General features: G+C 36.0%; 1 long non-coding RNA gene across 1 annotated transcript; it reads left to right on the top strand.

Annotated features, from left to right (window-relative positions):
- Positions 1-443: 443 nt before the first annotated feature.
- On the top strand, positions 444-1,634 carry LOC149685949 (uncharacterized). Its single transcript, XR_016384113.1, has 2 exons — positions 444-735; positions 1,317-1,634. It is a non-coding gene; the product is annotated as an uncharacterized LOC149685949 (long non-coding RNA).
- Positions 1,635-25,751: the final 24,117 nt, after the last annotated feature.

Genomic DNA, 25,751 nt, shown 5'->3' with positions numbered 1-25,751 from the left:
ATATAATCAACGGTTAAGACTGTCTTTGAAACAACCTCTGAAGCGGTTATTTTAAAAGCTACAAACGCCCCTGAATACACGAACAATTAATACTAAAAACTGTTAGTTCCACTGTTTAGAAAAACAGTATTGTTGACGGTATTAAAAACAGGGAGGATGCGCAATTAAATTAACATCATCTTGATGGCATACGCTATTGCCATTACCATAGTGTTTATTTTACAGCATTTTTATTCTGTGTGTAGTTTGTTAATGCGTTTTAATGTTTGGTTGGGATGGATTATTTGAACTCCTATAAATTACCTTCCACCTTATCCAAAATATCCTCCTATTAATTAGCTGCCACCTTTTCCAAAAGAATTTCCTATTAATTAGCTGCCACCTTTTCCAAAAGATTTTCCTATTAATTTGCTGCCACCTTTTCGAAAATATACTCATATTAATTTGCTGCCACCTTTTCCAGAATATATTCCGCGAACCAGTCCATAACCTGAGGATCACAAACGGTTATGAAACGCTGTAGCGCTAAACCGCTGGTTGGGAAAATAGCGCTATATTGAGAAACGCGGAAATAGCAGCCGCTGTTTTGGGAAATAGCACTGTATTGAGAAACGCGGAAACAGCAACTGCGGTTTTGCTTCAACGCGGTTTTGCAAACCGCTGTTTTGGGCATTGCTTTATTCCAAAACGCTCTTTTGAAAACCGGTCAACTACCCGTGAACCCGAAATATCAAGGTAATTACGTGAGAAATGTATGTCAGTTTTTACCCTAAATCAGAAAATGATGAATCGTTGGTTACGTTAATTTCAAAAATATATTGATAATTTCCAAACCGAGATTTCTTGAGATTTCGCTCAAACTCTGAGTATAGTTGCTAAACAAAGATTTTACTCGGGGGAAAGAGATACAAGAAATCCGAGCCGTGCTAATTAGTTAGTTAGCTATTTAAAAATCTAATTAATTGGCATTTTTCACTAATTGAAAATGGTAATTGAATTTTAATTAATTTACAGCTAATTGGGAAATAATTATAATAACTAAGTGTGCATCGGAAAGGCATTTATCTATTTTAAAATTAATTAGATTTAGTTTTGGCTTATTAGCCAATTGGATTTTCAATTAATCTCTTTCGCCGATTTGTTGTAAAAAACCATCTAAACGGGAGAGATTGCGTCCCACTACCAGTAGTGAGGGGGGAACAAAATTGTTAACCCACCCACTGTTTCCTCTCTCTCCGTTTCACAGTGAAAACTGACTCTTTCGTAAATCGTAACTCCCGTATTTCGATCAAGATTTTTCCCTCTTGAATTAATAGCAGTGCGCATGGATTTAAAACTCCGGAGTCCGTTTTAGGAACAGTGGCAAGAAAAATGATGAAATGAAACTAAATTTAGCATGACGGAAGTTTCGAGGCTTTTCTCATTTCTCGAGAATAATACATGTTAGGCTTTCATACCCCTTTATCGAAAACAATAAATGCATAACCAAAGGCGGAGTAGGAAGTCCATGGGCACTTTCATGGTGTTATTTTTTACTTACGGTTAATTTTTTGACCTTAATTATACAGGTAATTAATTAGAAATTTGTAATTGAAATTAATTAATTTAAAAATAAATGACTAATTTCTTATTGAATTGAATTAGTTTATATGTCAAATTACTAATTGGCTAATTAATTAGTTTAAAACATTTTTCTAACTGCTAATTGTAATTATTTAGTTGCCAGCTTAATAGCATAGCTAGGCAAGAAATTAACATATTAGAAGTATTCGGATTTTTTTGTGATTTTGAAAGATGCAAACAGTTTTCACAAGAGCGATTGTGCTGAAATTTTCCTACTATTGAAGCGTTTTGTTATTACAGCCCAATAAAAGAAACCTTTATTAATTCTGTGATGCTAGAACAGATCAAATTAAGACTAGAGATTTTAAAGAAGCTAAATACGAATGATATTGCCAAGAAATTCGAGAAGAATTGGTTCGGCATTGTATTTTAATAACGTTGTGTTACTTATTTATAACAAATTTCTTTATAACGGTGTTTTCATTCCCAAATTTATCGACATTTCAAAATAAAAAATGGCTTGAAAAGAAAATTATTTGTAACCACTAAATATTTTGCTTTAAAATTGCCTTAGTTCTTTTAATTTACCTCCCTTGTAATTTGAACAATTACTTAAAAAGAAGCCTATTAAATATTTAACCCACAGTTTCTAAATACGATTGAAACAAAGTGTTTCTACCCTTTTTGTCTATACATACATCTAGATTTTCCAGAGTGAAAATATAGTAGAAAATAAAGGTAGGATCCTCAATTATTCATAATAGATAAATCGCGCCGGCATTTATTACAATACTTTTAAATCCTACGACTCATACCGTTCGAAGCTCTCTGTTTGAACTTTCCATCTGTAGGCACTGATTGCGATTGAGTCTCAAGTAATTAATTATGGCTTTAAAAACTATTTAAACGCTTCAATTTTCCTAATTTATTATGAATACGAATTATTACTAATTAATATTTTCAATCCACCATAAGGTCATAAGATATGTTCCATAAGTTTGTCACTGGTTACTGAGAGCTTGTGTTGAAGTGACGTTGACAAAGGCTTAACACAGACTAAATAGAAAGATGGACTGGAAAACCGAGTGTACTCAATTCTAGCGTCCATCTCGATAGCTCTCAGTAAGTCTCTAGCATAAGTTTCATACTTACGGAAAATAACTTATTAACTTATGATCCACCTTATTCCCTATCGCCAGAAAATAGGCTTATCTTGTGATTCGTGGAGGAGAGGCACGGGAAGAAATTCGTCTGTCGGCTGCTACTGTAACATACCACAGACGAATTTCTTAATTTTCTTCCAGTTAATCCCCTCCAAGAATCCCGAGATAGCCCCAACTTAAGACGATTGGGATTAAGGTGGATTAGCTGTCATAACCGAGACAAAATAACTTCCCTACTGTTTTCATCTAAAAGTAATTAATCTAACCTTGATATCTCACAAATGTCTGCGGTAATTCAAATTACGCTTGGAACCAGTTTCCATTTAAACGACACTTTAATTAGGATTATTTTAAATTTGTGTAATTAGTCCAAAATTAACATGTTGTGAAGGAATTGCAAAATAAATGCGAACAAACCAGAAGCCTTCCAGAAGCTATATCAAACCCATAATAGGGACTTGGCAGTACTACATCATGCAACGTCAGTCTACCTTCAGTAGTGCTAAAAAACCTACCAGGAGGAGGGGCTTATATAGCTTTCATTCTGTTAAAAAACATACCATAATGGCGCTGGGGGCGGAGTTAAGCCCGAATTGCCAAGTTCCTATTCTTCCAATTAGTTGCAACAATTAATTCTCCTTTTCAACAGAGATTAACGCCGATAACGATGAAGACACTTGTACGCGACTCTTAAGTCACATAACACAAGCCTGCAGTGTACCACATGACCACGTCCACGTTTTTAGTTATTCGTAAACCTTCGGTATAGTAACCCATAATGTACCCAAAGAGAAACGAAGAGTGAAATTTTCTTGTCCACTTTTAAAAATATATTTAGCCCAAGTCCCAAAGGCCCCACGTCAAGTGATTCTTATCTGTCTCTGTTATCCGATCTATTTTATCCCTTTCATGCATTATCATTATATATAAATCCGCCTACAATTCGTCACGTAGATTTTCTTGTCAGAAGTAAATGAACTTAAAGCTACAACTCTATGTTAAATTTTATTTTCAACAAGCCGTTAATATAATTTTAAACATATTTAGCCTTATCAAACACAATTAGAAACTCTCCCAGATAATAATAAATACATTTCAACCATAAGATTTCTGGAAATCAGAGGCAAAATTCAAAAATAAACTTTTCGCGCCACGGTAATCTACTTCTGTCTCCTTTTTACCAGTCTTTGAACAACACTCCTACCCCGAACCCGATTTTCATCTGTTTCTTTCATGTACATGTAAAGAACCAACAGTAGTTGGCAGAACAAAACAGAAGGGGTATAATTCTCCCCTACATTCTCTGCACTGTCATAATGGATGACAACCAGACAAGACTCTCTCCTCTCGTTTTGTTGGGAAATCATAAACGCGCGAGGAAATTTTTTTCTCGCTATAGGATAGGCGACTCCGAGGGGTCGGTCATTCACGAAATCCAACTTAAGAAATAAGAAATCAATAACAAAATCAGAAATCCGGAATGAAATCAAACTTATTTCGCTGATTTCGAAATTTTACAAAAATCCGAAATCAGTAACGAAATAACGAAATCAGAAAATCAGTAAAGAAAAAACAAAATAAAAAAATCATTAAAAAAATCACAAAATCAGTAAAGACATCGCGAAATTCATTAAAACAATCACAAAATCCAAGAAAAAATCTCAGAATCCAACGAAATCAACAGAAAAATCTGAAAATACGAGGAAATCACAGGAAATACCTCAAAATCCGTGGAAATATAATCCGACGAAATCCGTGGGAATTTATCGAATCTTGAAATGAATCAAAATCCGACGAAATCAAACGATACACGAAGAAATCAAATTGGATTTCGAAATCCCCTACATTTTATCCAAAATATCCAACCCCTCGCTCTACTCCTTACCTCCGACGGCAGCTGACGCGATATATACACTGTTCCAGCTTCGGTGGTCAGTTCGAGCAATGCTAGGTCTCTATGGGAGGTAGGTTTTTGCGTACTGCCAACAGAAGAAAGCAATACTGATATTTAGGATTTTAAAACGCGATATTCTGTATAATGAAACAAAATATTTGTTCGTCGTTACATAGAGACCTATTTTTGCTTGTGCTGAAAGCCACTGCTGATAACCAATACTGGAACAAAGTATATAAGTCTATAAATCCACAGGAAAAAAAACAACAAAATAAATCCTCCTCTCACAAAGACTTTAATAACTCACTCTAATACAAGAAACTTTTTCTGTTATAGTTAAAATATTGATTATTAGAATGAAATTTAAGTAATCAGTCCTATTTCTAGCTGAACACTTAAGTTTTGAGCTAATTTCAGGTTTACAAGTGGGGACCTAAACCGTCTTCCTACCTTATATCTGGGGACATTTGTGTATAAACTATTAGATTTTGAATTAGTTTCAAAGCCTATATGATTCCATCAAGTATTTCATTTTTCACACTCGATAAATTTACAAGTGGGGACCTTCACTGTCATTTCAACTGACAAGTGGGGTCTTTTAAACACACATTTTCTAATTTCATGTATATTTTAATTTTATAGTTTAAATATTGATTATTATAATGAAATTTAGGTTATCGGACCTTTTAAAGGCTTAACACTTAAGTTTTGAGCTGATTTCAGGATTACAAGTGGGGACCTAAACCGTCTTTCAACCTTATATCTGGGGACATTTGTGTATAAATTGTTAGATTTTGAATTAGGGTCAAAGCCTATATGGTTCCATCAGGTATTTCAATTTCATTTTTCACACTCGATAAATTTACAAGTGGGGACCTTCACAGTCATTTCAACAGACAAGTGGGGTCTTTTAAACACACATTTTCTAATTTCATGTATATTTTAATTTTATAGTTTTAATATTGATTATTATAATGAAATTTAAGTAATCAGTCCTATTTCTAGCTTAACACTTAAGTTTTGAGCTAATTTCAGGTTTACAAGTGGGGACCTAAACAGTCTTCCAACCTTATATCTGGGGACATTTGTGTATAAATTATTAGATTTTGTACTAGTGTCGAAGCCTATATGGTTCCATCAGGTATTTCAATTTCTTTTTTCACACTCGATAAATTTACAAGTGGGGACCTTCACCGTCATTTCAACAGACAAGTGGGGTCTTTTAAACACAATTTTCTAATTTCAGGTATATTTTAATTTTATACTTTTAATATTGATTATTATAATGAAATTTAGGTAATAAGACCTTTTAAAGGCTTAACACTTAAGTTTTGAGCTGATTTCAGGTTTACAAGTGGGGACCTAAACAGTCTTCCAACCTTATATCTGGGGACATTTGTGTATAAATTATTATGTTTTAAATTAGTGTCAAAGCCTATATGGTTCAATCAAGTATTTCAATTTCATTTTTCACACTCGATAAATTTACAAGTGGGGACCTTCACCGTCATTTCAACAGACAAGTGGGGTCTTTTAAACACACATTTTCTAATTTCATGTATATTTTAATTTTAGAGTTTAAATATTGATTATTATAATGAAATTTAGGTAATCGGACCTTTGAAAGGCTTAACACTTAAGTTTTGAGCTGATTTCAGGTTTACAAGTGGGGACCTAAACCGTCTTCCAACCTTATATCTGGGGACATTTGTGTATAAATAATTATGTTTTAAATTAGTGTCAAAGCCTATATGGTTCAATCAAGTATTTCAATTTCATTTTTCACACTCGATAAATTTACAAGTGGGGACCTTCACCGTCATTTCAACAGACAAGTGGGGTCTTTTAAACACACATTTTCTAATTTCATGTATATTTTAATTTTAGAGTTTAAATATTGATTATTATAATGAAATTTAGGTAATCGGACCTTTGAAAGGCTTAACACTTAAGTTTTGAGCTAATTTCAGGTTTACAAGTGGGGACCTAAACCGTCTTCCTACCTTATATCTGGGGACATTTGTGTATAAATTAAGAGATTTTGAATTAGTTTCAAAGCCTATATGATTCCATCAAGTATTTCATTTTTCACCCTCGATAAATTTACAAGTGGGGACCTTCACCGTCATTTCAACAGACAAGTGGGGTCTTTTAAACACACATTTTCTAATTTCATGTATATTTTAATTTTATAGTTTAAATATTGATTATTATAATGAAATTTAGGTAATCGGACCTTTGAAAGGCTTAACACTTAAGTTTTGAGCTGATTTCAGGTTTACAAGTGGGGACCTAAACCGTCTTCCAACCTTATATCTGGGGACATTTGTGTATAAATTATTAGGTTTTAAATTAGTGTCAAAGCCTATATATTTCCATCAGGTATTTCAATTTCATTTTTCACACTCGATAAATTTACATGTGGGGACCTTCACAGTCATTTCAACAGACAAGTGGGGTCTTTTAAACACACATTTTCTAATTTCATGTATATTTTAATTTTATAGTTTAAATATTGATTATCAGAATGAAATTTAAGTAATCAGTCCTATTTCTAGCTTACCACTTAAGTTTTGAGCTAATTTCAGGTTTACAAGTGGGGACCTAATCCGTCTTCCTACCTTATATCTGGGGACATTTGTGTATAAATTAAGAGATTTTGAATTAGTTTCAAAGCCTATATGATTCCATCAAGTATTTCATTTTTCACCCTCGATAAATTTACAAGTGGGGACCTTCACTATCATTTCAACTGACAAGTGGGGTCTTTTAAACACACATTTTCAAATTTCATGTATATTATAATTTTATAGTTAAAATATTGATTATCAGAATGAAATTTAAGTAAACAGTCCTATTTCTAGCTTAACACTTAAGTTTTGAGCTAATTTCAGGTTTACAAGTGGGGACCTAAACCATCTTCCTACCTTATATCTGGGGACATTTGTGTATGAACTATTAGATTTTGAATTAGTGTCAAAGCCTATATGGTTCCATCAAGTATTTCAATTTCATTTTTCACACTCGATAAATTTACAAGTGGGGACCTAAACCGTCTTCCTACCTTATATCTGGGGACATTTGTGTATAAATTAAGAGATTTTGAATTAGTTTCAAAGCCTATATGATTCCATCAAGTATTTCATTTTTCACACCCGATACATTTACAAGTGGGGACCTTCACCGTCATTTCAACTGACAAGTGGGGTCTTTTAAACACACATTTTCAAATTTCATGTATATTATAATTTTATAGTTAAAATATTGATTATCAGAATGAAATTTATGTAATCAGTCCTATTTCTAGCTTAACTTTTAAGTTTTGAGCCAATTTCAGGTTTACAAGTGGGGACCTAAACCATCTTCCTACCATATATCTGGGGACATTTGTGTATAAATTTTTAGATTTTGAATTAGTGTCAAAGCCTATATGGTTACATCAAGTATTTCAAGATAATTTTTCACACTCGATAAATTTACAAGTGGGGACCTTGGCTGTCATTTCAACAGACAAGTGGGGTCTTTTATACACACATTTTCTAAATACATGTATATTATACTTTTGTAATTAAAATGTAGATTATTATGATGAAATTTTAGAAATAGGATTTTTACGGTTCCTTCAAATATTTGAAGATATTTTTTTAAACTAGATAATTTTACAAGTGGGGACCTTCGCTGTCATTTCAACGGACAAGTGGGGTCGTTAATATACATGTTTTCAAAATTCATTTTAATTCACTTTTTTTAATTAAAATATTGATAATTATGATGAAATTTACATTATATGTAACGTTAGTCCCATTTTAAAATGTGGGGAACTTGGCCATCTTTTTAATGTACATCTGGGGACATACAGTTTTTTAAATCGAGTTAATGTTTTAAACGAAGTTAATTTAATGACGCCTAAAGAATTAGGAAAAGTAGTTTTCGTACGTCAAGTGTAATTAAATTATGAAAAAATCACCGTTCGGTCTGTGAGATACAAGATTTTATATTGTTATCGCTGAATAATGTATATTTTGTATTTCTAAAGTAGCGACATCTATCTGTGCTTATTTTAATGAAAACCCATTTTTGAGCCCCCACATGTACGCCGAAGAGACCATATGGTCCTCATTTCGTACAACTGGGTACCCGGGTGTGTGAAAACCTCTGGCGACATCTCTCGGATATGTGTTAATTTCCTTGGTCCCCACTTGTAATGTGAAAAGACCAAGTACCTTACAAGTGGGGACTTTTTTAAAAAAATTAATTTGGGCTCTAATTAGTCTAATTATATCATTTATCTAATTACTTACATGTGAGGACTTTAAAATGTCCCCACATGTAAGTCGGGTCCCCACTATGTGGGTGAAAAGATTGTCAGAATCCCCACATGTCAATCGTATACAGACACACACCACCGAACGTTTCAAAATTCACCTCCAGTGTCGTCACGTTTACGAGAGTCTCTTGGGTGTACCTACAATTTAGATAAAATTTCAAATGGGCAATTACGTAAATGATTTTAAAATGCAATTTGTACCTGTATTTAAAATATCGATTATTTCCCATAAATTCCAGTTCGTTCAGTGCCATTATTGGAGTTACCAGAAAATCCTAGCTTCCAGTAACCGAAACCTTTAAAGGCTGTAAAGAGTCGCTGATAGATTTGTCGGTTTTTCATAAGTGAAAGCGTAAGTTTAAAAGATATTTTCCATCCATTATTATGAAACACCCTATATTTCTAAATGGTCGAGACTTACTGAGAGCTAGTTCGAGAACGACGCGTCAATTGACTACACCAAGTTTTGCAGTTCATCTTCCAATTTAGTCTGTACTAAGCCTTGACAGCGCCTCACCAGGCTTCGTTTTACGAGAACCTATGACCTACGTAACTTCATGACAAGCTCTCATTAACCAGTGACGAACTCATAGACCATATCTTATAAACTTATGGTAAAAGAGTTGTTAAAACGGAAGTTGTTGTCCGTTCTTGCTATATTGAAACAAAAAGCCTCTGACTCTCTTAGTTCTAACATCAATACAAATAAATCTTCATTGTTTTTGTTATGTAACTCAAATAACAGCCACGCAAAGTGTGTCTGCCAGAAATTACTGAGTACTTTAGGTTTGACTAGCTTCTATGTGAGTGAAGAATTGTAAAAAATCAAGTCATGTTTCTATGTAACCAAGAGAGAAAGACATAGGGGTAAGAATTTTCAATTCTTCTCGCTTTTTGGCGCATACGCTGTAGTCATTTTGTATCATGAGAGTGCGCATAGACGGCAAGGTATCATGAGAAAGCGCAGAGACAGATGGCAATGTATCAACACTCTTTCACGTTCCGGTACTGAGTGTTGCCTACGTTTTATTTTATACCGAAAAGGTCTATTATGTAACAAATAGTTATGAACCCTTCCCGTGTGTCAATTTAAGCTTATGCAAAATTAGGTAATTTTAATCCATTAGGGAAAGAGAGAAATAAACAAGCCTGGTACGCGACAATAATCCAAGAGAATAGTAAGAAATGTACTTGCCTTTGAAGGCTGGAATCTCGTATTTCTTCATAAGTAATACTTCAAATTTGGGTAATCCTTCATTTACACCTGTTAACTGCGCTTTTCGTTAACCACTCTCTTTCCGAACATTAAAAAGCGTCTGCTGGAGTATGTATCAAGATTTGGTAGTTGGATAAATATAGCTACTTTCGATGTAGAAGTAAATTCATGTCATATGCTTACTTGCAACCAGACAATATGGTCAATAACGTTTCTATTTTTTTGTATAGTAATTGAAATCTATTACAACGTTAGAGGGAGTAGAGTTCAATATAGATCAGAACGGATTTCTAAACTAGTTTTATCTCTTCTAAGGTTGGAAACAACATAAAGCTTGGTCGCTTTTCTGCAATTATCGTACAGGTAGAGCGTGGGAATTTCTGACATGTGTTTAGTAACGAATTTGTACTTCTAGACTTTATATTGATTTGGCAAAATAATGGTGGCAGGTTTTAATTTTTACAATTTCGACTTTGGAATAATTTAATCTACAAGAACTTGAATAATTTAATAACAATTTTAATTTGAAATTGCAAATTTTGTTTCTATCTATCGTAACCAAGAAATTCAAGTTCGTTTTGTATAATTTTCCAAGTTTCAATTAGTAACTACAACCGCAATTTTGCGTTACGAGCAGGGCCGTCGAGAGAGGAGGGAAATTCGCTTCATTTTCCCGGGGCCAGGTCGGACCTGGTCGTTTGTAAATTCTAGTGGATTAAAAAATAAAAATACAAAATTTACAGAAAAATATCGTTAATTAGAGCTTAAACAATAAAAGGCAAACGAGATTGAAGAGTGGTAGTTTTATAACTTGAGCCTTCTCTTAAAATTATCTGAGCCCCTTTTCTCACTAAGAATGAATCACTGAGAGTAAAATATAAAGGAAGGTTTCTCACGGGTATCACCCAAGCAAAAACTTAAAATTTTTTACAGTTGTTTCTTTGCTGTGGACGATCGGCCAGGCATAAATATTAAGAAAATGATCATTAGCTGATATTTTTTACAGTTGTTTCTTTGCTGTGGACGATCGGCCAGGCATAAATATTAAGAAAATGATCATTAGCTGATAAGTCATTTACCAACAGCTTTCTAACTTCAAAGTTTATGGTTATGGGTTTAGGCAAAGTAATCTAATAATTTAACAACACAACACGTAGTACAGTCGCTCATAAAAGGGTTTCTTAATTCTAAATTGATATTTTGTGAGCCATAATTTTAAGCTCAATTAACTTCTAGACTAGTTATCCGTACCAATAGAATAACAAGAGAAATATGACAAGCTTCGCTTTGAAAATCCTACACGGTATAATGTTCTGAGATCCCATTTGCATCCAAGTTTTAAATTAAATTTTGTACATGCAAATCTTCACTTTTTTATAATATTGGTAATATTTTTAATATTATCTCACTTTTGCTGTGCTATAGCCAAGTGACATCATATAAAGTGTATAAAATTGAAATATTTTTATATGAACTTAGCTGTACATTTCATCTCAGAATTTTTATACGGTGTAGCAGTTCCAAAACGCACCTTCACATAATTTCGCACGTTAGTGTTTTTGATAGGATCTCACTTCATAGGTAGTTTTTAAAGTGAGAACAAAGAACCATTTACAGAAATTTCAATGTTTTAAATTTTTTCTTACTTAATAAATTAAATACTACGCAAATCAAATTTTAGGGTTCTTCCTCTTCTAGAAGTACCTTAGAATTTTCATAATCGGTCGAGGAGTGAAATAAAGAAAATTTAACTTAAGGTATTTCGTAAACTATATTAGGTAGTGTCGCCGCAATTAAAAACTTTCTCTCGCAACGTCTTGTTTCAACAATAAGCCGCAAATTATTGATCTGATACAATTGATTAAAAAACCTGTCTTAAATAGTTTTTACGGAGCGTTTTTTTTACACTCGCCACTTCTTATTTCCAACTGCTAAATGGGCGGTTTTGATTCATTGGTTTGATCTTAAAGAGAATGTGAACAGTGGAAAATAGCTCCAGTAAATGACATTCCAGTAAAGGGGCAGTAATGTTAACTGAAATGTTCTGAATACACGTCCACCACAGAAATAATGCATTGAGCCATATTCTTATACCCTTTAATATTGCAAAAATGTATGCCAACAATTGTAGAATGATACTTCAAATATTCTTTTGGTGAAGATATGGCCACGGGTGCGGCATACTGTTCCACTATGGATCGCAAATTTCAGCGGGTGAAGAGAGATTTCAATCTAGATTAGTGAGGAAATTTTGATGTTAGTTGCACCTTAGCCTGCACGAACGTTTAGTTGAAAACGGCGCATTTCGGAGAGAACCATCTAGAAATTCAATATCCAACCAATTCCCTCGATATATTTTCCATTGAAAACCGCTTGGCGGAAATTAAGGTTTACTGAAAAGGAGAATACCCACATTCAAAGCAGCATGGGTCACAAAATGGTGCCTACATTTAAGAAAGTGGTTGTATTCATTGTATTCAACTAATTTGGGTTAGCCATAAACAAGATGACGAACCTTCCTCACGAAACACTCATATTTACAATCCGCAATCAGTATTATACGTAAGTCCCACAAGTCTTAGCAGTTTACCCGATGGAATATTATGGTATTTTTGACAATCAATAGAATCTGCTGAGCTGCACGAAGTATAATATCTTTCGAGGTTAGGTAACGACGCAGTGCAGAGTGTGTATATCTTTTATAGAGAACACCCCAACGAAGTTAATAAGGAATTTAATCAATTGAGACACTTCGCTAGTTTTATCGGACATTTATTCCCAATTATTAACATGGTAAGGATAAATAAATATATACGTTTTCATTTTTAAATTCATTAAGCGATTATATTTAATCATTTTGCCGTTTGCGTTTACAACCTTTTGCATTCTCTGTGGCATTGAAGAAAACAGATTATTTATATAATCAGGCCGCTCACCAACCTCTTCCGATGCTGCCTTGGTGATGGTGAAAATTTTGTCAAAAAGACCATAAATTTCCATCGGATATACTGCTAAGACTAGAGGGACTTTAGTTTAATACAAATGTCGCATTGTAAATATGAGTGTTCCTTGAGGAAGGTTCGTCATCTTGTTTATGGCGAACCCCAACTAGTTGAATACAATGAACACAACCACTTTCTCAAATGTAGGCACCATTTTGGGACCCATGCTGCTTTGAATGTGGGTATTCTCCTTTTCAGTAAACCTTTATTTCCGCCAAGCGGTTTTCAATGGGAATTGGTTGGGCATTGAATTTCTGGATGGTTTTCAAAGAAATGCGCCCTTTTCAAAAAGACATTCATGCAGACTTAACTTGAAACTGACATCACGAGTCGCTCACTAATCTAGATTGAAATCTCTCTTCACCATCTGGCATTTGCAAACCATAGTGGAACAGAATGCCGCACCCTTGGCCATTGCACATTTGTGCAATACTAAAGGGTATAAGGGTATGGTTCAATGCATTGATTTTGTGGTGTACGTGTATTCAGAACATTACAATTAACATCACTGCCCCTTTACTGGAATGTCATTCGGTTATTTGGACGAGCCATGTTCAACTGTTCACCTTCTCTTTAAAATCATTCCAATTATTCAAAACTCTCTATTTAGTAGTTGGAAATGGGAAGTGGCGAGTGTAAAAAAACTCACAGTAAAACTATATTGAAACAACAATTCAAGATAAGTTCTTTTATCAATTGCATCAGATCAATAATTTGCGGCTTGTTGTTGAAACAAGACGTCGCGAGAAAGAAAATTTTTAATTGCGGCGTCTGTACACATGGAAATCAGTCAATGGGGAAAAAGAGGAAATGAAGGGTATAAATTTTCGAGAGATATTATCAATATGTGTTTATAAAGGCCCAATTGTCAACGCCTCAACTGTATACCCTCTATGATCAAAGCTAAATTCACATATGGATTTCCATGTAAACACCATCCTCACGTTTCACCTCAACGATACTCTTTGTTTGCCAACATGAGTATTAACGTAACATAAATCAAAAGCTTATTTGTGGCTACACGCACTGAAAGTGAATGCGCTCCTGAAAGAAGTATGAAAACTGCGAAGCTATAACCCGACTACGACCAGACCTTTCTCTGAACTGGTAGCTACCATAGTGCTTTCTTCTATTATAAAATCTAAACCCGATTGTTTAAATGTGTATTTAACTTTCGGCTCACTTTGAACCGTTAATGTCTCTTCATTACAGACACGAAAAACAAAACTCAAAACCTATTTCAACTAGACCCTTAATTGTTTACTTTTTCGTTCACTTGGAAACTTAATTTGAACGACAGAATCTAAACCTCAGCGCGAGGATCTTTAAATAAAGGTTAATGCTATATGCAGATTTAGCATAGCTTTAGTAATATATAAACAGCCGTTTCAAATAATAATATAAAATAATATTCTTGGAATAACAAAATCAATCAGAGCTTTAGAGCTACGAAACTACTAAACACATCGAAATTACGAGAAATACTTCAATTTAATTATTTTATATTATGAAAAAGGGAAATATTAAGGTTTTGTAGCATTTCTATACGCATCAACACAACTGCTAACGCGGCGCACTAGTGTAACAACACCCATACATGTCCTACATTGCTTATGAGGACCGAGTTTAAAAAGTCACTTACGGGGACATTTAGAAAACGCAATATCTCCTCCGCTTTTATCGTAAAATCGAAAATATATTTCACTTTTATGACTTGTTTCAAATTGCATCTTAAAATGAATTCCAAATATTTTTAAAGGAAACTTTTACATAATTTTCTTTACATTCTTTATGGGGACCAAAATCTATGACGTATTTCCGGTTAACTTTGTCCCCGTAAGAATACCAATACACTAATATTCTCTAAGCTTGAGTTATGGGTAGCAAAATGTATCAATTCAAAATTAAACGGAATTTAATACGTTAATACGATAAGCATAAGGCGTAATCAAGTAGCTGATATTGTCAAGATTCATTTTGAAAACTTAAAAATAATACTTGTATAAATTTAGAAAAATCATAAATAGTAATACGAAACCTCAAGAAACAAACTATTAAAAACTTTAAACTTGGAACAATGATCCACCTACCAAATGTCAAATAAAATTCAATTAAAATGGTATATATCAAAATTTTCATCAAGAACAAAAATCATTAAAGAACGTTGGAACAATGGCCTCATAGAGGAAGGTAAAATTCAATTTTAGAAACAATTAAAAATATATAGGCCCTATTAAAACTAAAAATTATTTTTAGTGCTTTGTACGATATCTTACGAACTTTACTAATTCAAATTTACTAATCAACAAGTTGGGAAAACCAAAATATAACCTCTCCGTGTCGAGAAGATTATATAAACTTAAGTATCCAATGAAAACGTCGACCTTTTTGCCCTCATCCCTTCCCGCGCTTTGCGCTTCCGCATTTCATCCTTACTCTCAACATTATCTTTCTCCATTTTACATACAAAAATCAAATACTCACAAAAAGAAGCGGCAAATACCTGCTGGCTCTATACAACCACTTAATTTGACTTAATATCCAACTTCCAAACACAAATATTTACTGGTAGATAAATTGACAACCTACAAGCAAAGAAAAATTCTCAAGAAGGCTCGCGCAAATTTAAAAGGTCTATTTTCAACTAGGTGGGCGTATCTGATTAGATTTAAAATATATATTTTTGAAATTTTTGGTCTGGCTGTTATCTACACCTAGATGGTTTTCAGTCTTATTTAAAACATGTAAATCAATTATCATCTCTGCAAATAGCTTACACATGTCTTTTTTACCAATGCCTAACCGTTTGGATTTTTCTAAAGCAATCTTAGCACCAAAAATATTTTTTGATACAAAATAAATGTTTTATATTCTTATTAAGAATAAATCAAGAGGATAAAAAAGGTATGTCCTCTTGTAATTTTTTAAGCTTTTATCGTGATTACTCTGTACAACAGTAACAAGGAGTATAAACCCATTAGTGGAAGCAGTATTTTTTTCCGAAACAATCTCGCTTGTGTTTATCCTCTCTAGACTTCGCTAAAAATGTATTACTCCCACGTAAAATATTAATAGACAGGCAAAGATTCATACCATTAAAAAAGAAGCGCAATATTATCCCTATTTTCATTTAGGGAGGCTAGACGTTTCTCGTAACCCTAGCTGATCGCCGCGTATATCCTAAAACCAAACGATGATAATGGAGTAGAAGCCAATGATACAGATTGGTGTCTATGTGGAATAGACGGAAGACCAGTGGATGGTGGTGTTATAAGCCATGTAAGTGCAGACTGGTGTCAATGTGGGATTGACAAAGAACAGAAGATGGTGGTGTTGGAAGCCAGCATGTACAGACTGGTGTCCAAGTGCAATGGACGAAGACCAGAAGATGGTGGTGATTAGAAGCCAGTATGAAGAGACTGGTGTCCGTGTGGGATGGGCAAAGACCAGAAGAGAACTCAAGTAGAGGAGCCATTTCCGTGACTGTGAAAGCAGTTCGGAAATGGCGAACACGTTTGCTCCGATACGCAAACTGCGAACGCGGTCACGTGGGTGTAACAACGGACAGACAGACACGGCCGTTACAGAACCTCTCCTGGACTACGTCACACGGACAGGTAAAAATTAGACACAAAATGGGGTAAATTATAAAATTCAAGTAAAAGGTTTTTTTTAAATAATTTTATACACGACAACCTTCGAAGTTAACTTTTATTCATCCATATGAAAGATAATAAAAAACGTTGGGAATAGCGCAGGTAGTAATTCAAATTTAAACACAAAATGTAATTTATTACAGATTTCAATTTAACAGAAAGACATCAAAAACACGAAGATATTTCTACTTCGTTATACGATATCTAGATAAATCGCATTATTTTCACCAAAAGCAAAAAACATGAAAAACCGTTGGCTCAAAGGTCCCCGTAAAGGATTTAAAACTCCAAAATTAGACACAGAATGGTGTCAATTATAAATTTCAAGTAAAAGGTTTTTTTGGAATAATAATATACACGACAAACTTTGAAATTAACTTTTTTTAATCCATATGCGATATAATAAAAAAACGTTGGGAATGGGGTCCCCACAGCGGATGTTGTAATTAAAATTTAAACACAAAATGTTATTTATTACAAAGAATAAGGGCAACGGCCCATAGGATTTTGGGCGAGCTAATGTTAAAAAACTTTTGTTCGCTGCTGCGGTGTTTCTACATGCGTATTCTACGTGGCTTGGATCTCCATCGTTTTGTTGAAAAAATAGGCAATAATTCTCAAGAATCTACGAGTTGAGGTCATTTTATGTTTCTCTCCATAATGCTAAAGATAGGCAAAATAGGCCGATCAAACCTCGGAGTAGACTGACTTAAAAGTCGGAACATATCTAAACTCTAAATCAATAATAATTCTGGGAAAGTTTCGTTTTGTAACTGCAAAGGGACACCGAGAAAAACGTCCCAGAAATCTGGCCTAATTCCAGCTCTTTTAGACCGAACGCCTGTAGAAATGTTTAACACGCACGGCACCAATGTATTGCGGATGAAGCGAAATCAAGGGGCTGCCCAAAGAACATATATATATAGCTATACAGGGTGTTTCTGATAAGTCTGCCATAAATCAAGGGGCGTGTTCTTTGGGTCAAACTGAGTGGAAAGTGTCAAATAACATAGGGTGTACAAGAATTTGCAACGAAGATATGGCCCCCCAAAGATTGGCCCCTAAAACAAGAAAATATTCGAAAATGTAGACTAAAACAAATTCAGCCTTATCAACTTGTTTAGAAATATGAGACAATTTCAATAGTTTCCCTCTAACATCGTTATTGAACTTTCACCTGGCAGAAGTGTATTAAATGAGTAGAAGTATGCCTACTCTAGTAAAGTAAATTCAAAGTATCATGGTACCTTTCGGTTGGTATTACTTTTATTCTTAACAAGTTAACATGGACGTTACAGGTATTGTTCAAAATGTCCTCCAACGGCGTTAAGACAAACATGAACCCGTCTTTCGAAAGATTCTTGGACATGTTGGAAGATTCCTGGCATGTTCCTGATTGTTTGACAACCTTCAATAATTCGTCTTCGCAAGTCTTCCTCATCACGGACTTCATTCTTGTACACGATGTCTTTGAGATGACCCCAAAGATAGAAATCGCACGGATTTAAATCCGGAGATCTGGCTGGCCACGCAACTGGTCCTCCACGCCCAATCCACCTCAAATTAAACGTAGCATTAAGATGTTCTCTAACTGCACGGCTGAAATGTGGGGGTGCCCCGTCGTGCATAAACCACATGTCACGAAGTAATGCTAACGGTATGTCCTCGAGTAGTTCAGGTAAAGTGTCTCTTAAGAACGTGAGATATGCTTCACCATTTAGTCTGGGTGGAAGAAAATGCGGACCTAGTAAATGATTACCGACAATGCCGCACCATACGTTTAAAGAAAATTGCTGTTGGTGACTTCTAACACTAGTTGCGTGTGGGTTTAATTGGCGCCATTCGTGGTGGTTGTGATAGTTCAGAATTCCATCCCGGGAAAAATGTGCCTCGTCGGTTACTAAAAGGACCCGTGGAAATTGATTGTCCTCTACTCTGGCCAAAAACCACTCGCAAAAGTCGATGCGTCTTGGATAAGCTTGCACCTTTTGAATATGATACGGGTGAAACTGATGTCCGCGGAGAATTCGCCAGACCAAAACGTGATTAACATGTAATTGTCGTCCAACTTGTCTGGTACTTGTCGAGGGGTCCTCATCGAACATGGCAAGGACGTCTTCCTCGATTTCCTCCATGTCTTCTGGAATGTCTCGCTCTCGAACGTTGTTGGGTTGTACTTGTCCGATGTCCCTCAAGCGCCTGTCAACAGCCTCGAACGTACGACGATTTGGTATGCGTCGTTGCGTAAATTGTTCCTGGTATCGCCGCTGTGCTTCCACTGAATTGCCCTGCGCCAGTCCATACATGAGATGCATGTCTGCATATTCTGCATTGGTATACGCCATACTGTACTACCACACGTTCGTTCGAAGTGATACTGTGACGTTATCAACAACATCGCGTTACTTTATAGCAAACCACCGTTTAGTTTTTACGTTTGCGTCATGACTGTCAGCATTGATTTTTATTCACGGACTTCATTCTTGTACACGATGTCAAAAAAATCTTTGAGATGACCCCAAAGACTTTTTAGCAAACCACCGTTTATTGTTTACGTTTGTGAATAAAAAATTTACGAGGTAAATTACCGTTCATTGTAATTTACGAAAATTCATAAATAAATTATATTGATCGTTTTTAAGCTAAATAATGAAAAATACCACTTGAACATAGCTATACCTTTTAAAGCAAAGTATTGTACATAATTTAAAAACAGAAAGGGACACCGAGAAAAACGTCCCAGAAATCTGGCCTAATTCCAGCTCTTTTAGACCGAATGAATGAATGAATGATTTATTGACCCTTGAAAAATTACAATCCCTTTTGTAACAGGGAGGAACCCTCTTATTTGGGTTCACAGGTCCGGAAAAAATTTAAATAAACTACAACAAAATTATGAAAGTATACTAAACAAAATAACTCTTTATGACGACAATATACCACCAAATCACAGAACAGGTTAAGGGGGGCGCTGGAGGCGAGCATTTGCCCATTTTTCGAAGAGAGATTTGGTTATACCAGCAATTTCAATATCTACAGCTACATCTACATTAGCACCAAGCGACAGCCTATCAGCCAACGTAACAGCCCCAAATGTCTTGTACGGTTCTCTCTCTGTACTTAAAGCTGGACAATCTAGCACTACATGCGCGACATCCTCCCTATCCGCTCCACAGAGCGGGCAACTACGCTCTGCATGCCCAAAGATACTGGACAACCGTTCGGCTGTGGGCAGCGCCCCAGACCGAGCCAGGAACAAAAACCCACTAGCCCGAGAGTTGTCATTAAAGGGTTCTATGCCCGGGCTACTCTTTAAAGCGTATAGGTTCAAGCTCGGATGGCGAGCGAGCTCTAACCGCCATCGTGTCTGCGAAGACTCAGCCACCGCCTGATCAACTCGGCTGTACCATAGATGTAGGGAGTCAACAGCTCCTCGCGACAAACCGGCCCCATATTGCTCGTGTAAATACTCTACGCGTTTTAACCACGGTGTCTTGCGGGTCATCGCCCGGACGTATATAAACACCCGCTGTGCAACGCGCGATTCCGCCATAAACATAAGCCTACCCAGATACCGGAGTTTACTTTTTGCCTCTCTTTCTTCGAAGGTAGACCAGGCCATTTCACCTTTTACGGCGCCATAAGAGGTCATAAAATTTCCACCGAACGCCTGTAGAAATGTTTAACACGCACGGCACCAATGTATTGCGGATGAAGCGAAATCAAGGGGCTGCCCAAAGAACATATATATATAGCTATATAGGCTGGGTTGTATAGTCTTTGTTTTCCCCCCATTAATAGTAGGTAAAAAATAACTAAGAGTAATAATACCAACAATGTTCCCAGAAGTGATATTTAACACGTAGGCAATATTATCATTAGACTTTTTATCATGGACATACTAAATATTGTGTACACTATACGCATTGAATTTACATTATTTACAAGTTTAGGAATGAGTAAAATCCTATTATTTATATATATTAAACCATATTAGGTAAGAGTTCCAAGTCAGTTGCGTTTATCTCAGATTAAGCGTGGCATTTCCACCATGATTTGGTTTTGTCAGCAACTAAGAGAAGAGCACTTGGATGTTTGTTGGAAAGCGGTACTATAAATTAACTACTACACGGGTATATACATAACATCTTGATGAATTATATATTTTAACATCACAAAAATAGCACTAATACTGTGCTTTGTCGCCACCGTTATCAGACTGTTGTGCCTCTCGTATTCACATAAAATATATCTTTGTTGGGTGTGTTTTTTATAATTAAACGCCACAAAAAGGGCAATATATTTGGACAACCCTTTCTTATTTATCAAATAGCTTAACAGTTTTTTGGTGCAATGTAGACAATACTATCGCACTTAGAACCTATCCAAATAAAGCACACCTTCATCGACTATTTTTGTTGAAAGTGGTTGTATTGCACACAAAACTGTTAAACTTTTTGGTAATTAAGAAACGTTTGACCTAATAGTTTACCTATTTGTGGCGTTTAAATATAAAAAACACACCCTACAACGAAATTCGATAAAGATATGTTTTATGCGAATTCGAGGGAAGCATTAGTGAACACCACAGTTTGATAACGGTGGCGACATGGCACAGGATAAGTGCTATTCCTGAAATCATAAAATATCCAATTCATCAAGTCGTTATGTAAATACCCGTCAAGTAGTTAATTTCTTTATTGCACAGCGTTTCAACAAACATCTACCTGCTCTTCTTCTAGTTGCAAATAAGAGTAGAGCTTGCATGAAATGCTTAGCACAGTACAGGAAGTTCCAAGAATTTCGCTTGGCCAGCACGCCATCTGCAAGTAGTAATGAAGCATCTGAAGAGTCTGATTCCGAACCCGAATCAGCACCAGTGACAGGTCCTAGACCGTCGGTAATGTCTATTGAGGTGAATATTAAGTGTCTCACACTGGGAAGCCATAAGTGCTTTGTTTGTGGATCGAAAGCACGCACTAGAGTTACGGAAAGTGTCCGTAATGCTGTGTGGTTGAACTCGTCTAACTTTGTCAAGACAGATAGCAGAATTTGTTCTACGCATTTGGTTGACGGCGAGCTTCCCGATGAAGTTATTGGAGGTCTCACCGCGAATAGTGAGTCGGGATTGTTTACGTCCAATGAAATAGGATGCCTACTTAAAAGTCTTGCCGAGAATGTTCGGACAGCGAAGAGGCGTTGCTATGAAAACCTAGTGACATGTGACCACGACTGTAAAGTCCTTACCTCGCTATCTCAAGAACAGTTCCTTGCATTGCACTCTACAATAGAAGACAGCATAGGGGTAATCCACACCTGTTCATCAAAGACCGCATTAGTACTGTTACTTGCAAAGATGAGAATGGGTTTATCGAACACGATGTTGTCAGTACTGTTCCAAATTAATAAAAGAACGTGTTTGAACATAATCCTAAAGGTCATTGCAGCGCTAACAGATCGGTTTGTTCCTCAACATTTCGGGCTCAACCACATTCCACGAGAAGACTTAATAACCAATCATCAGTCGGCCTCTGCGGTTAGACTCTTCGCCAACAATACACCAGATTGTCTGATACTATTGTTGATGGAACATACATTCGAGTTGGTCGATCGCAGGATTATACTGTTCTTCACAAGTCCTTCTGTGTTCACAAAGTTCAGCACATATTCAAACCAATGGTCCTCGTCACCACAACAGGTTATATTATAGACATTATTGGCCCATACTTTTCCAACGGACGCAACAATGATGCCCGTATTCTAAACCACGCCTTACAAACTAGAGCGACTCTCAAATCGTTTTTCAAAGCCAATGGTGTAGTTCTCGCTGACCGTGGTTTTCGTGACTCTAACAACATGCTTTCGGAACTAGGAGTGTCGTTACAAATGCCGTCGTTTTTGCGAAAAGGAGAAAAACAAGTAAGCACAAATGAAGTAAACCGTTCCCGGAAAGTTACATACCTGAGATGGCCTGTCGAAGCAAGAAACCGACATTTGCAAACCTTCTTCAACATTTTCCAAAATCGTATTCACGTCCACATGATTCCATACATAACGAAATTGCTTCACCTAGCCGCGGCTCTCATAAATGCTTATCATCCAGAGCTACACCACAACGGCAATTGGAAAGAAGCTGTGGATAAAATTGTGGCGTCTGAAAAGGTTGAACACCCTCTAAAACCATTGGTTGAAAGCGGAATTCTTCGCAGGCCATCGCAATGGCATAAGCTAGACGAATTGAACTTAGATGACTTTCCGGTACTAAGTGAAACAGACGTGAAAGACATCGTTATGAGTGAATTCATAACCAGGCGAGCTGCGTCGTACGTAGCTTTGACAGTTGAAAATTCTGGTTTGTTCACCGTTGAGGTTTGTCGAGTGCACGTTGACCTCATCCGTGTTCGGGTGGCCAGTCAATTTTCAAGTTCAACCACCCATCAGGCTTTAATTCGATACGTCCCCAATGTTTTAGGCGTAGACTCTATAAAAGAATGGTACTGCACCTGCAAGGGCGGCTACTTGACCCTCGGCACGTGTGCTCACATTAGCAGCGTAATTTGGTACCTCGGCTATCGACGCCACGAAGAAAGGGGCAGCTGGTACCAGTCCAAGTTACGTGCAGTTTGCAATGACACTACCGCCTTAAAAACCCTACCTAACATAGTTTAAAATAGCATATTTATATTGTAATTGCTTTTATCTATGATCATGTTTGTGTAAATCAATTGAAAAGTATTATTAGATTTAAGAATAAATCTACTACAGCAATCTTATTGGTATTATGTCTCTTAGGTATATTTGATCCACTAATTCTGGGGAACACAACATAGACTAAACAAAAAAACCTAAATAGTTTTTTGTTTAGCCTTGAACGGTGGCGAAAAAGCACAGTATTAGTGCTATTTTTGTGATGTTAAAATATATATAATTCATCAAGATGTTATGTATATACCCGTGTAGTAGTTAATTTATAGTACCGCTTTCCAACAAACATCCAAGTGCTCTTCTCTTAATTGCTGACAAAACCAAATCATGGTGGAAATGCCACGCTTAATCTGAGATAAACGCAACTGACTTGGAACTCTTACCTAATATGGTTTAATATATATAAATAATAGGATTTTACTCATTCCTAAACTTGTAAATAATGTAAATTCAATGCGTATAGTGTACACAATATTTAGTTTGTCCATGATAAAAAGTCTAATGATAATATTGCCTACGTGTTAAATATCACTTCTGGGAACATTGTTGGTATTATTACTCTTAGTTATTTTTTACCTACTATTAATGGGGGGAAAACAAAGACTATACAACCCAGCCCATATAGCTATATATATATGTTCTTTGGGCAGCCCCTTGATTTCGCTTCATCCGCAATACATTGGTGCCGTGCGTGTTAAACATTTCTACAGGCGTTCGGTCTAAAAGAGCTGGAATTAGGCCAGATTTCTGGGACGTTTTTCTCGGTGTCCCTTTGCAGTTACAAAACGAAACTTTCCCAGAATTATTATTGATTTAGAGTTTAGATATGTTCCGACTTTTAAGTCAGTCTACTCCGAGGTTTGATCGGCCTATTTTGCCTATCTTTAGCATTATGGAGAGAAACATAAAATGACCTCAACTCGTAGATTCTTGAGAATTATTGCCTATTTTTTCAACAAAACGATGGAGATCCAAGCCACGTAGAATACGCATGTAGAAACACCGCAGCAGCGAACAAAAGTTTTTTAACATTAGCTCGCCCAAAATCCTATGGGCCGTTGCCCTTATTCTTTAGGGTCATTTTCATATTGAATTTGAAATCCTTGTCTCTGCACTGCTCTATGGACACACTGGCAAAGATGGAAGAAAGAACAACGAATTTGCACCTGGGGTAAAACTTCTTGAATCGCCTTTATCGATGCCAACTCAAAGTCTGTCATGATGGATTTCAACCTGATATTTGGACAACGTTCTATGATGGTAGAAATTACTCGGGTGTAGGATCGCTTTGTCTTGTTCATCATTAAGACGAATGCAGCAGGTATTATAGAGCCAGCCTTCTTTCCATGGATTGTGTAGAGTGGGAAAAATAGTGCTGGAACTACTTTAAAGGTATCATCCGCAAACCACGACTCCGTTGATTCTAAAAGTTCAATACCGTAGGACTAGCAAATATAATGAATCTTGATTTATCCTCTTGTCCTGAGTCGAATAGAAGAAATCTGGTGTTTAAACTTGTGAGTTTGAACTCTTTCGGAATATCGAGACAAGCTGCGGACAGTGGCAAAGGCATCGGCTGGTCTTTTTTGGAACGGTTTCGCCTGTAATTTAAAATAATGCTAGAATAATAATAATGCGCACACCGAAACAACCTACCCACCGCAATAGCCTATGCACCAAACCGACCTCCACCGAACCGACCGCACCGATACATCCGCCACCGAATTTGTCGACACCGAAATGGCCGGATCCCGTAGGTGAAACGTCATAGATTCTCGTAAAGCGACGCCTGGTGAGGCAATGTGAAAGGCTAAATAGGAAGATGGACGGCAAAACCTATTGTTGTCAATTCTCGTGTCGTTTTCGAACTACCTCTCAGTAAGCCTCTAGCATTACATGTAGGGTCATACTTATGGAACATATCTCATAAACTTATGATAGAAGACATTGTTTGATCCATACATTTTGTGAAAAATGAGGTCACTGGCAAGTTATGCGCGGTAACTCGAGAAGATGTTTCTTATTGGATATTGGATTGCCTTAGATATACAACAAATGGTAAAATTCTATATCGAAGAAATTCGAAACCTTTTTAAACTATATGGAAATATTTGGAAAACTCCATAAGCAGTTTTCAGAAAAGAGGTTTTTGTGTCTTATTGAGCTTTCACGTGAAATATTTGTGATTTAAAAAATTATTGTATTTACTGAAAATATCACATAAT

The sequence above is a fragment of the Phalangium opilio genome, unplaced genomic scaffold (assembly GCF_054372755.1).
Source record: "Phalangium opilio isolate 3A_F unplaced genomic scaffold, DU_Popi_V2 ptg000032l_1, whole genome shotgun sequence".
NCBI lineage: Eukaryota > Metazoa > Arthropoda > Arachnida > Opiliones > Phalangiidae > Phalangium > Phalangium opilio.
The sequence above is the reverse complement of the archived record's forward strand: the minus strand, read 5'-3'. Positions and strand labels throughout refer to the sequence as shown.